This window comes from Puma concolor, chromosome D4 (assembly GCF_028749965.1).
Source record: "Puma concolor isolate L17-30 chromosome D4, mPumCon1.1.hap2, whole genome shotgun sequence".
NCBI classification, from domain to species: Eukaryota; Metazoa; Chordata; class Mammalia; order Carnivora; family Felidae; genus Puma; species Puma concolor.
The window spans coordinates 40,775,829-40,788,340 of NC_141679.1; the positions used below are offsets into that span (position 1 = coordinate 40,775,829).

The following is a 12,512-nucleotide window of genomic DNA, read 5'->3' on the forward strand; positions in this document are numbered from 1 at the left end:
CCAGACAGACAGACATTCCTCCCATTCCCCACCCCCATGAATCTGATGGACTTGAACTAGGGTAGGGTTAGGGCATAGGTATAGTTTAAGCTCTTGGGCAGAGAATTCGTTAGTAAATTCAGGGCGGATAAACAGTGATTACACCAAAAAAGTGTGTTCAGGGCTAGGATACCGAGGTTTAGGATGCTACAGAATCACAGACAAGGTATCACAGGCTAGAAGGAAGTTGTGATAGGCTGCTTAAATTGACCCTTAGGAAAGATGTCAAGGAAAAGAGAGGCAGAAATAAAACCATACAGGTAGACAAGGCTATATGGCACGCTAAGGAGTTTGGTGATTATCCAAAGACATTTGGAAGCTGGTGCGAGACTTTAAACACGGAATGTCATGGACATCTGTTGTGTTTGCCTGCCAAGGCTCCCTTTTCCTCTCTGGCTAACAAGGGAACCCATTCACGGGGTTTGGGTGGGGCTGACTCCATCCTCCACACCACAGGGATGGATGGGTAACCCAGGTCAGCCCAACGAAAGGCCCCCGTGACTGCGGCATCAGTGATTGAGTCATCGATAGGCCTGTGGTCTTCCTTGGGACCATGTTGCCAAAACCGTGTGGGAAGATGTTCTGTTTCTGCCTGGTCGTGCCGCTGGTAGAATCTGAGTCCTGGCCTGTCAGTGACCAACATACCCAGCAGTGGGTATATCTGAAACTCTAGGTCCAGCCGGGGCTCCCACCAAACTCCTATCTTTGGATTTCCCAGTGAGATGCGCCAACAAATTTCCTGATTTGCTTAATATAGTTTGTTTCACTCGCCCGCAAACAAACAAACAAACAAAAAACCTGACTAATGTAGGAGCATTATTGGGAGTTAGAAAAACCAAGCCAACTGCAGGGTAGAGAATGACATACCATTTCAGAGGCCACCTCAGTAATGCAGGCCGGACCTAGGCCATGAAGATGGTGAGGAGGTGATGAAAGACAGAGAGACAGAAAGGGGAGAAGGGCCTCACCATGATGTTGGGAAGGTGATTGATGGCAAAAGAAAAAAAGAATCACCAGATTTATGCAAATATTCATGGAATGGTTACTGTGCATAAAATGGGACAAATACCTCAGGAGGAAGTTGTGAGAATCCAACGAGTTGATACATATAAAGAACAGGCCTCCATTGCTGCCAGTAACCAGGGTCAGTGTAAGAGCTAACTTGAGTTATGATAGCTACATTTTGATGTCTTTGGTTCTGCAGGCAGTTTCCCAGTCACTTTCTATTCCAGTATTGCTTGATGCATTTTGAGGTATCCTGCAAAAAAAAGTTACAAAAATAGGAATTGATCTAATGAATATTTCAGGAAGAAACTCTTTTCCAAATCTGTCAGCAAGCCCATCTCCTTATATATGATGATGTGATATTCATAATGACTTCATAATTTAGAAGAAACACATTCTATCGAGAACTACTTGCTTTTAAAGACAATTTCAGGGTGCCTGGGTGGCTCAGTCGGTTAAGCATTCAACTTCGGCTCAGGTCATGGGCTCACGGTTCGTGGGTTCAAGCCCCGCGTCAGGTCCTGTGCTGACAGCTCAGGGCCTGGAACCTGCTTCAGATTCTGTGTCTCCCCCCTCTCTCTGCTCTTCCCCTGCTCATGCTCTTTCTCTCTCTCTCTCAAAAATAAATAAACATTAAAAAAAATTTTAAAGACAGTTTCATTAACTTAAGCTACTATAAAGTAATACCCAGGGCTAAAAGAATCAGGTTCAGTAAAAATAAATGATGTGCTTCTAGAGATTCTTGTAGACCTCATTTCAAAAATATGAAAAGGAGGGTGCCTGGATGGCTCAGTCGGTTGGGCATCTAACTCTTGATCTTGGCTCAGGTCATGATCTCATGATTTGTAAATTCAACCCCCACTGACAGCATGGAGACTGCTTGGGATTCTGTCTCTCTCCCTCTCTCTGCCCCTTCCCCCCTTGCGCACTCTCTCTCTCTGAAAATAAATAAATAAACTTTAAAAAAAGAAAAGGAAAACCATTCGTGCCTGCTCTTAGATGAATTTGCTAACAGAAGATTAATGGACAGAAGTATTGGAAATTCATAAAAAATAAAAAGACAGTTTAATTTCAGTGAAATACCAGCAATTAGGTATAACTGACACAAGTAGAAAGCCTAATACAATGCCTCAGAGAGACCCCAAGAGATCTAAGACCATGTACCAAGGGGATCAATGTACCAAGGTATCAATATTGTACCAAGGTATCAATACTGGGCCCCTAAAACCAAACCACCAGTTTTATTTTTTTTAATATCTTTCTATGTTTATTTATTTTTTAGAGAGAGACAGAGTATGAGTGAGGGAGGGACAGAGAGAAAGGGAGATGCAGAATCTGAAGCAGGCTCAGGCTCTGGGCTGTCAGCACAGAGCCTGACACGGGGCTCGAACCCACGAACCACGAGATCATAACCTGTGCCAAAGTCGGACGCTTAACCAACTGGGCCACCCAGGCACCCCACACCTCCAGTTGGAGAAACAAGTTCCTACAAGCTCAGTAGGCTCACTGTATTGTTCAAGGTAAGTGAAGAAGTCACTGGGAGACTGGCAGAGATCACAAACACTGCAACATGGTACACATTGGCAAGAAATGTTTCTCTAACATAAAGCAAGACAGCTTCATCTCGGTGCTTGCTCATCGGCGTAGAGCGCTCAGTGTTATTTATGCAGGAAAATCAAAAAAAAAAAGTTATTCTCCTATCTATTTTGCCCCATGCCTCCTGTTATTCAGTAAGATATGTCAGCCACCTCTGGGTGTGCACCAAAACATTTCTTCACAAGGTATTGATGTATACCAAAAACAACAACAAAAAAACACAAATGAACAGAAAAACTCTATTTCACCTGGATCCGTCAGGTTTGTGTCATACAGACACAGACAGATGTTTCCACATGGGGACATTGGATATTATTTCTTGACTAGTTTCATTATCTCTTTTTCATCGTTGCATGGCATTTAAATGTTGTCGCCCTTCTATTGATTTTAGCTTGCGCATGCAACGATCATGGACCAGAACCCTCACCAGGTTCAGAAAAACCCAGACCCAGACAACCGTAAGATAGCCTAGTCCCACCATGGGTTAGGGCAGGAATCTCTCCCACATCCTCGTCGAGTGATTTCTCTGCCTCTGGTTACCACTTCCAAGGGTGGGAAACAATCCTACCCATGCTACATTCTGAGGCATCCTTTCACATTTTCCCTTTTGTAGAAGAAGTCCTATCCCTTACAATGCTACTTTCTGAGGAATATTTCTTCTCTCTATAAGCTACCAAGTAAAGAGGTACTCTTCAAATCCCCTAGGCTGGAGGCCAGTTTGCTGTTGTTACAGGTATGATTTTTGAGATGCAGGCAGATAACGCTCAGATTGCTAAAGCAGAGCTTCGCAATCCCCACCTCCTGAGAATCAAATGAAAGAGTTCTCTGAAGCTTTCTCTACAAATGCCCTCCGTGAAGGACAAAAATACTGCCTATTTCTGTAGCTGCTCCCACTCTCCCTACCCTGATATTTCTTGTCTACATCTACTTAGTCCTGCTACCTCAGAGCCAAAGTCAGTAAAGGTTCCTCTTTGCTATGGATTCTACACAGAAACACTGATGCTGAATAATTTTCATCTTGACTCACATACTGTGCATAGAGGCATCAGTTTTTAGCTGGAGTCAGGGATGATTCAATAATCACCTAAGGCTTTTGTGGAGCCCTTTGAGAAATGCATGAAAGCTATGGCTCCTCTCGCCAGAAAAAAAAAAAAAAATGTATAGATCTTACATGTAAAATTTCAGAGTCAAAGGACACCCACTGGGGGAAGTCCTATGGGTAAGAATGTTAATCCAGGCCAAGCTTTACCCCTGAGAGGTAAGAAAAATAAGAAACATAAAGACAAATTACTGGGGTGCCTGGGTGGCTTAGTTGGTTAAGTGTCCGGCTTTTGATTTCAGCTTAGGTCATGATCTCACACTTCATGAGATCAAGCCCCCCACTGGGTTCTATGCTGACAGCACAGAGCCTGCTTGAGATTCTCTCTCTCCCTCCCTCTCTCTCTGCCCCTGCCCTGCACACTCTCTCTCTTTCTCACTCTGTCTCAACATAAATAAACATTTAAAAAAAGACAAATTACTTGTCCAAGATCTTAACACTTAACAGTGGCAAGGCTTGCATTACACTCAGGGTATCCTGATTGATTCCTGGTCTGGTGCCCTTTCTACCACCTCATGTTCTTGCTTATGTTGGAGGATAAAATGTTATTAAAAATTGGGCAGAAAGTGGAACTGTGATTCAGTTGCAGCAAAGGCCTCGGCCAAACCCTGTAAGAAACTCTGGAACCAGGGTCACCATTCATAGTTGTCCTCACTTGAGGCAGGGGTGGAGGGTGAGATAGGTAGCCTAGACCCCTATCTTCCATATCAATAGATATGAGCTGCCTAGAAGACACGTGACCTTGGACTAGGAAGAACTCTTCAGGGCCTCGGTTGAGAATTGCCAGCCATCAATACTCCCAGCAGGACAGTGGAATGAGAACCTCTGTTCTAGGGAGGGGGGATTCGGGGCAGGACACCATCACTTCCGCTGCAGTGGGCTTGGAAACATTTGCAACTAGCCTCCTATTTCTTTTCAAACAACCCTCAAAATTTTAGGGTAACATTTCCTCTCTCCCTTTTCTTCTCATAGAACTATAATCAGCCCATCGACCATCAAGAGCAGGAAAAAAAAAAAAAAAAGCAACTACAATATCCCAAATATATCTGAACTATGGTTAGGACTCCTCTAAACATTATAATGACAATTGACCTTGACAAAATCAGGGAAGTCCATTTCCAAAAATAGTCTCTGGAGGATCCCAAAAGTAATGGAATGAAATTCATTGAGCAATGCACTGTTTCGCTTTATAGCCTTTCCATTTGTCATACAAATTATAATGAATACTTATTTCTTGATTTACATTTCGGCCTCCACACAATTTGCAGCTCCTGCCATGTTTACATGCACCATCTGGAAGAACTAATGAGCCCAGGAGCACCAGAAATTATAACTTGCTTTGACTAAACCTAGAAGATTTTTACTGGCAATAAAATGATTTTGCTTTTTTTTTTTCTTTCTGGATTTGAAAGGAGATTAAAACAGGAGTTTCACTGAGTATAGGGCAGAAATATGCAAAGCTAATTTTAATAGAATGAACCTGAAGGCATCTGGCATTACTAATCAATTCAGAATAATTTAGTCATAATAGCAATAGTCTCATGATAGAAAGTCTCTTCTGACACTGAAATTCTTAAAAACAATTACCTAGCCCATATGCAAATGTTGCCGTGGGTCTCAGTGGGCATAAGAGGGCACACACAGGAATGCTGAACAGCAGAGTCCAAGAACTTGGACTCTAGCCTCCCTTGGGCCTGGGCCTGGCTCTGGAACCTGCTGTTCATAGGACTCTGGATAAGTTACTTAGCTTCTTTAGATATTAGATGCCTTGTATATGAAACAGGGATAGTAGTAGGAACTACGTAATGGGGTGCTGTGAGAATTAAATGAGGTAATACAAGTGAATTTAGTCGAACTATTAGGGTATTGACCTTAAAGAAGTGCTTAATCACTGTTAGAAGTTGTCATTTTCTGTCTTTAGAGAATTTGCCAAAAATATATAACATATATTACATATGTCATATATCTAGATAGATAGATATCATGTATATATTGTACATATGTAATCTTCTTTCAAAGGCAATTTAGTCTTTCTTGGGTCAAAGTTGCCCTGGGTGGAGAGTCATTAAATAATCTATACACGTGCTTGGTCCCAGTGCTTGTTTTTGTCCCATGACATGTGAAGGTCTTCTGGTTAGTCCTGGTCTAGCCATCCAAGTCCAATGGATTCCAAGAAATGTAAGTAGGTATACAGATGGGGCCAACTGCTTAGCAGACATTTCACATTCTATTCTTCTTAAAAGCTAAATTTAGAAAAGGAAACAAGTGACTGTCCTAACCATTTCTTTTGCCATGGCAAACATCTCCCCCAATGGCAAAGTGAAGGAAGGAGGCAAATATTAGGACTACCCACGAAATCCAAAAAGATGTATTATAGTCCTTGGAAGGTTCTTCTAAAATTAATATACTTGACTTAGCATGTTAGCATTGATGTAATTTTGTAGTTTTTTGTAAAATACTATTTATTTATGATTATAAAATGAAAAAGTGTATACTGCATAAAATGTATTAAACTTTGAAGGAAGATAACAGAAATCACCCAAACCCTACAATCTGTGGAGGCTAAACACCTAACACATTGATGGGCTTTCTGGTTTTTTCCTGTGCACAAATAGAGCTGTTTTTTATTTGGTTTTCAGAATTGTGATCATACTGCCTGTTTAGTATTTGACCCTACTTTTGCCATTTATAGTACATGTAAACACCAGTATCTTTACACACTTTTTGAAAATATGACTTTAGCAATACGTAGTATCTCTTAACTTAAATTCCCTTTATGAATCATTGGCTGTTTTTAATTTTTTACTGTAAAAAACAGCTTCAATAAATACATTTACATATTAATTTTTATCCAAATATCTGATTTTTTAACAGAAAACTAGAAATGGAATTACTACAAAGACCGTATTTTTAAGCCAATTACTGTCCATTAATTGCTCTCCAAAAGGACAATACCAGCTTATATCCCCATCAGCAATGCATAAGTACCTACCGTACCAAACCTCTGCCCACGCCAAATTTCAAACCTTTTCAAATTGAAAGAGTATCTGATAAAAATAATTGATATCTTGGCAATAAGAATATTTTAATTACCTGAATTAAAATTTTCATTTAACTGAATTTTTAATTCTAAACTAAAATGTGAAAGTGAAGTCATGACAATTAGATCAACGTTTAATTATATTTTCTACTTGGGTGAGTCTTGTGGTTGAATTCTCTGTTGCCACCATCACTAGTTTCCGACTCTCTGGAGGGAAGCAAAGGGTTTTAGACACCTCCCTTACCATCAAGCACAGTGTCTGCATGCAATTCATGCTCAACAATTATTTGTGGCATGCAGCTGGTTGTGTTATCCAGCCTTTATGGTGACATCAGCCCATCTTGTGAAAAGAGGCAGATACAGATGACAAAACTCAGAAATGCCTACCTCCCCATCATCAGAGTCTTATATGGATCGAGAAAAATTAAAACAAACCACAGAAAAATGGCTCTGCAGTGATAACATGGTACATCGTAGGCTAGAGCGAGAGCTTTCCTACTTCTTTTGACCATGACCCATGATAAGAAAAACATTTCCCTCATGACTCAGCACACACAAACATATAGAGATATATAATTAAAATAAATACCACACATTTCTCTTACTATCTATGATGCACTCTGGTGTTTTCTATTCTATTTCCATTTTTAAAGAATGTTCATTACAAGTCACCAAATTATTTCACCATATAAGATGCGGAAAACAACTCAGCTGGGCAGGATCAGAACTAGCTCCAAGCTGCGTGTCAGCCTCAGAGGCCGTCAGCTCCCATACCTTTCGGGAGTTAGGGAGACCTTCCTTGACCCTCCGCTGCCCCTCCCCATGTGGGCACGTCTGTGGAGGATGCTTTCATTCTGTGTGGTCTCACTGCTGTGCCCGTGTTTCCTTAGGCCACAGATCCAGGCAATAGTTGGCACCCTGGACCAGTGTTGCAGTCTGGCTTGTGGTTCTAGGCCATGCAATGACAATAAACCTTTAATTATTAAAGACGAAACTTACGCAGTGAGAATGGATGGCAACTGTAATCAACCAGAATAATGAAAACCGTCAGGAAAGAGGCATAGATTTCACATCAAGGTCTCAGATGCAACAAAATTAGTTTGTTCTAAAAATCAGAGCAACTCAGAAGTAGAAGACTTCTAGCTTTATCACATACCAAACGTCAGTGTCCCTCACTGATTGCTGAAGGCCACAACACCTTCAAAGGATGCCAGGAGCTCCTTTCTTCTTAGATGTTCTAGCATCCATCTCCTGACTCTGTGATTCACAACCACTCAACCCTCCCTACTGTCTGGGACGCAGATTTGGCAGTGGGAGCTGGAGCAACGTCTTGGACCAGAAAATAGAAGCTGATAGAACAACAAGAAAGGAGATGCCATAAAGTTGTCTCATCAACCCTGAAGCACGTACTCTGTTATGCAGAAGGGACACAAGCTTCTATTCTGTTGAAGCCACCTTACTGTGTCCTTTGCTACAACAGCTGAATCTGTATCACAACTAATTCGTGATCCGGTCACATCATGAAATACCAGAGTCCATTACGTGAACCCCAATCTGTATGGATCTAAAGCCCAGGTTCTTATGGACTACACGGTGCCGCCCGCAAAAACCAAAAGGAGAAAGTGTATCAGAAGGAGGTCAGGCTGGCGTCCAGAGAGTGCTAAACGCAACCGAGTGTTCACTCTTCAATGCCTAGAAGAAACCTGTGCCACGTCATGCTGAAAGCTCAGGCCTCCTGGTCTTGAATTAAAAGCCAATAAACAGCTAGAAGGACAGAGAGGCATCCCACAAACCCCCATTATGCAAGCACGATTCTGACAGTTGCAGATCAGAGCTGGACTCAGGTTTGCCGTGGGAAGCAACCACTCACTGTCAACAGCCCATGGAGATAACACTGTGTCTCTGACACTTCCCAGCTGAAGTCCCAAGAGGCGGCACCGGGACTGTGGGTACCTCTCATCCCACTCACCAAAGGCATTGCTACCACTCGGTTCCCACTAGCACCCTGGAGCCTGACCTTGGAAGGAAGCCTGTCTAAAATCTACACTTTGAAAGAACCAAATCTGGCTTGCTTCAAGGACCTGAGTCCTTGCAAGCAGCACTCGTCAGCAGGAAAGCCTCACTTTCCATCATGAGTGGAATTGGGGGCGTTAGTTTGCTTTAGCAGAAACAAACAAACAAATGCCGGAAGTCCTGCTTTTCGGCCTGAAAGATTTTCAAATCCAGCCAAGTAAGCACTCTTCCCCTGTTTTAACTGATGCCCTGCCTGCACCCTCACCCCCTTCCCTGCCACCTTGCCACCCTGGAACACTGTGCGGAAGCACTGTAACATAAACAGGGGGATCTGGAAGAAATTACAGAAATTTCTCTTGTTCCTGGTGACCTGAAGGAATCACTGAAATCAAGTCTGACCCCAATGTCAGAACTAAGGACCACATGTCACAGCCAAGCAGCAAGGCTTCCCAACGCCATCAGCCCAGCTGTTTGTCCCTGTGGAAGAATGTAAGGCTGAGAACAGTTTCCAGCCAGCCCGTGGGCAGAAACAGAAACCCAACACCCCAGAGAAAGTCCCGATTCCCTGTAAACAAAGAAGGGAAGAACTGTTCATTACAGCCACTGAAGTCTTTTAATATCAGGCTCCAAGTATGTCAGGCACACCACACAAATTTAGCTTCACCACCTGTTCCGGAAAAGAAACACCCTTGCCAAAATCCCCCTAAAAGCGCATAGATATTCTCAGTGTGGATTAGCTGGGAGCCTTTTCAAATATGTTCTATATTAGAGTTTGTAAACTGGGCACTGGATGTACACCACATGGCTGCCGTGTAAGACATGTGAAGTTTTTGTTCTGTGTCTTAAAAAAAAATCACACTCCTTTGCTTTACAGTTTTTAGACAAAATTTGACAAAGTGGTAAGAAGTCCTAAAAAAAAAAAAATACCTACTTTGGGTGTGACTCTAATTGGGGTCACAAAGGAGGGAACCTACGGTCTTACTGCAGGGAAGAGACATACACTTGACAAATTCCACCATCCAAGAGAGGTGCCGAGAGCGTGTGGTTAATTGCCAATGGAGTGGGCTAGACAGTAATGGATAAAACACAGATGTGTAAGTATGTTGGTAAGAAAACGAATAAAATGCAATGCTACAGGCAGGTAACAGAAAAAGTAATGGCTTGGTTAAGCCATTTAAAGGGTTCAAAAGCAAAGTTAGAGGGGCACCTGGATGGCTCAGTCAGTCAAGTGTCTGACTTCGGGTCACGTCATGATCTCGCGGTTCACGAGTACTATCCCCTGTCGGGCTCTGTGCTGACAGTTCAGAGCCTGGAGCCCATTTTGGATTCTGTGTCTCCCTCTCTCTCTGCCCCTCTAGCACTCGCACTCTGTCTCTCTCTTTCTCTCTCAAAAATAAATAAAACATTTTTTAAAAAGTTAGAGAAAATATCTATCATCTCAGTCAACATTTACTCGCAAAGTACCTTCCAGTCTATGAATTCTGATAGAGTAAATGAAATAATATCTGTAAAGGATTTAGGAAGATGCCAGGCACCTACTAAATTTTCAATACATGCTTGTTACTATGGTTGCTATGGAGATGAACCTGTGCTCCTGGGTACAATGTACCCCACCCATGAACTCGTTGAGCTCCTATCCTTCCTTTAAGAGCTAACTCAAAACTCCCCTAAAATCCTTTAGCCATTATTTCCTGCCCCAGGCAGTGTTTGGAGCTACTCTGCCAACAATTTCCAAGCACAGACTTACATTCCCAGATCCCTGCCCGTGAATTCAAGAATAATTTAAAAGCGAGGCATACAGACTATTCATCTGTGCATCTAACATGTAATTTGAAGCATGTTCAATGAATGAATGAGCCCCAAGTGCTAGAAGGAAAGAAGTCAAGAAAGCAGGCCAGTAGAAATGGGCCCGGAGTGTGCCCCCAACCTCCCCAGCCAATGGCTACAGATGAGATCTCACCAACATTAACACCTCAGCGTCAAGAGGTGATAGGCTTGTTAGCCTCTCCATACCACTTGGGCAGGAATCCAATCCCTCACAAAGGTCCTCTGAATTCTTTCTGCACTTCTCCAGAGGGGCTCTCGCATGCTCTCCAGTCCGTTCTGACCACCGCCTCTCCTCCTGCTTGCTAAATCTAAGCCCACTCCTTCCCCTGTGATACTTTTGCCTCGGCAGCCACACCATGGCACTGGGAACAGCCCCTCCGCCCGGGCCCAGATCCCTGAGGATCTGCCCAGCACAGACTCTCGATTCTGGCTGCAGGAATACGGGAATACAGAAGTGAGGAGGGAGAAGCAAGCTCTGTGTCCACCATGTGCAACTCTAGGAAGTGGGTTGGGGCTGGGGGGGGGGGGGCGGGCTGAAGAGTCAGAGAGCTGAAACGGGTTTCTCAGGGAACACAGAAGCCACTTCTCCTCTTTCTCCCTGGGTACCCATGGGAACTCAGGGAGGTAGTGCTGGGAGGGGAGGGTACAAGTGCCAGCCCCAGGGTCCTCATGCCCACTACTAGCATCTGCGTTGGGATGGCAGCCCTCTCCTCCTCCTCCACAGAAAACTCTCGCAAAGGGCCCTTCCTGCAGGGCTTTTTAGCCACTGGGCATTAGAGACACAGTGCCCATGGCCTTCCAGCTATCTGGCCAATAGCCTCTGCAAATATTGAGACCTAGCACAGACAAAAAAAAAAGTATTTGTTCCGGGGGTGCCTGGGTGGCTCAGTCGGTTAAGCGGCCGACTTCGGCTCACATCATGATCTCGCGGCTTTACAAGTTCGAGCCCCGTGTCGGGCTGTGTCTTGACAGCTCAGGGCCTGGAGCCTGATTCACATTCTGTGTTTCCGTCTCTCTCTGCCCCTCCCCTGCTCACACACACTCTCTCTCTCTCTCTCTCTCCCAAAAATAATTTAAAAAAAAATTTTTTTAAAGGTATTTGTTCCAAAATTTTTTCAAACCTGCAAAATTAAAATCTATAAACTCAAATAAAATGTTTACCAAATGTAACATTACATCAGCTCAAATAATATTTCCACATTAAGGAAATGTATCGTAGGACACGGGTGCATTTTCACGTGTCAGAATGACTTGGGATGGGTTCTTAAAAAGTAAGAGCTCTGAGAGCCTCTGAAGGTCAAAACTGGCCTTTCATCCCTGCAGTCATGTTCCTCCGACCATCTCCAGCCTCCTCAGTCTGCCAGACTCTTCTGAAAAGACTGAAATGCAATTGTAAGTACACTTCAGTCCTTCAAAAAAACAAAACAAGATAAGCCTTTTGTTAAAGAACTATTAGAATCTACACAAAGAATAGAGTGAACAGGAGAAACTTCCTCACTCTGAGGGACTAATTGCTGCTGGTCTCCGATGGCACGAGCACCTCCCTGGAGACTTCATCAGCATCGCAGAATAAGCCTCACGAGCCCGCTCCTCTTGAAGAGAAAATAAGTTTTTAAATGGATTTCATTGCAAGGTGGACTGACAACTCAACAGACACAGGCAGGCACAGTTGGCACAGAGTCAACAGCAATTTTTTATTTTAATCCACATCATTATGCAAAACAAATTAATTTAAGTTCTTAAAAAAATGTTTTCCTTTCACATCCTTCTTGCTGAGAAAGGAAAAGTTCCTTCTCCCTCCTTTTGCTGAGGAAGACCTGTAAGCATTGTGGAATCAAACAGAGTTGCACAACACTGGGAAATGTATCTATACAGTTAATTTCATCATTGTTT

At 43.1% G+C, this 12,512-nt stretch overlaps 1 long non-coding RNA gene across 3 annotated transcripts in view; it reads right to left on the reverse strand.

Annotated features, from left to right (window-relative positions):
- The window catches only part of LOC147574817 (uncharacterized), a 92,695-nt gene that overhangs the window by 25,614 nt on the left and 54,569 nt on the right, over positions 1-12,512 (reverse strand). For all 3 annotated transcript variants that reach the window (XR_015243555.1, XR_015243556.1, XR_015243557.1), the window contains exon 4: positions 1,109-1,297. This is a non-coding gene — a long non-coding RNA (uncharacterized LOC147574817). The remainder of the gene's footprint in view (positions 1-1,108; positions 1,298-12,512) is intronic.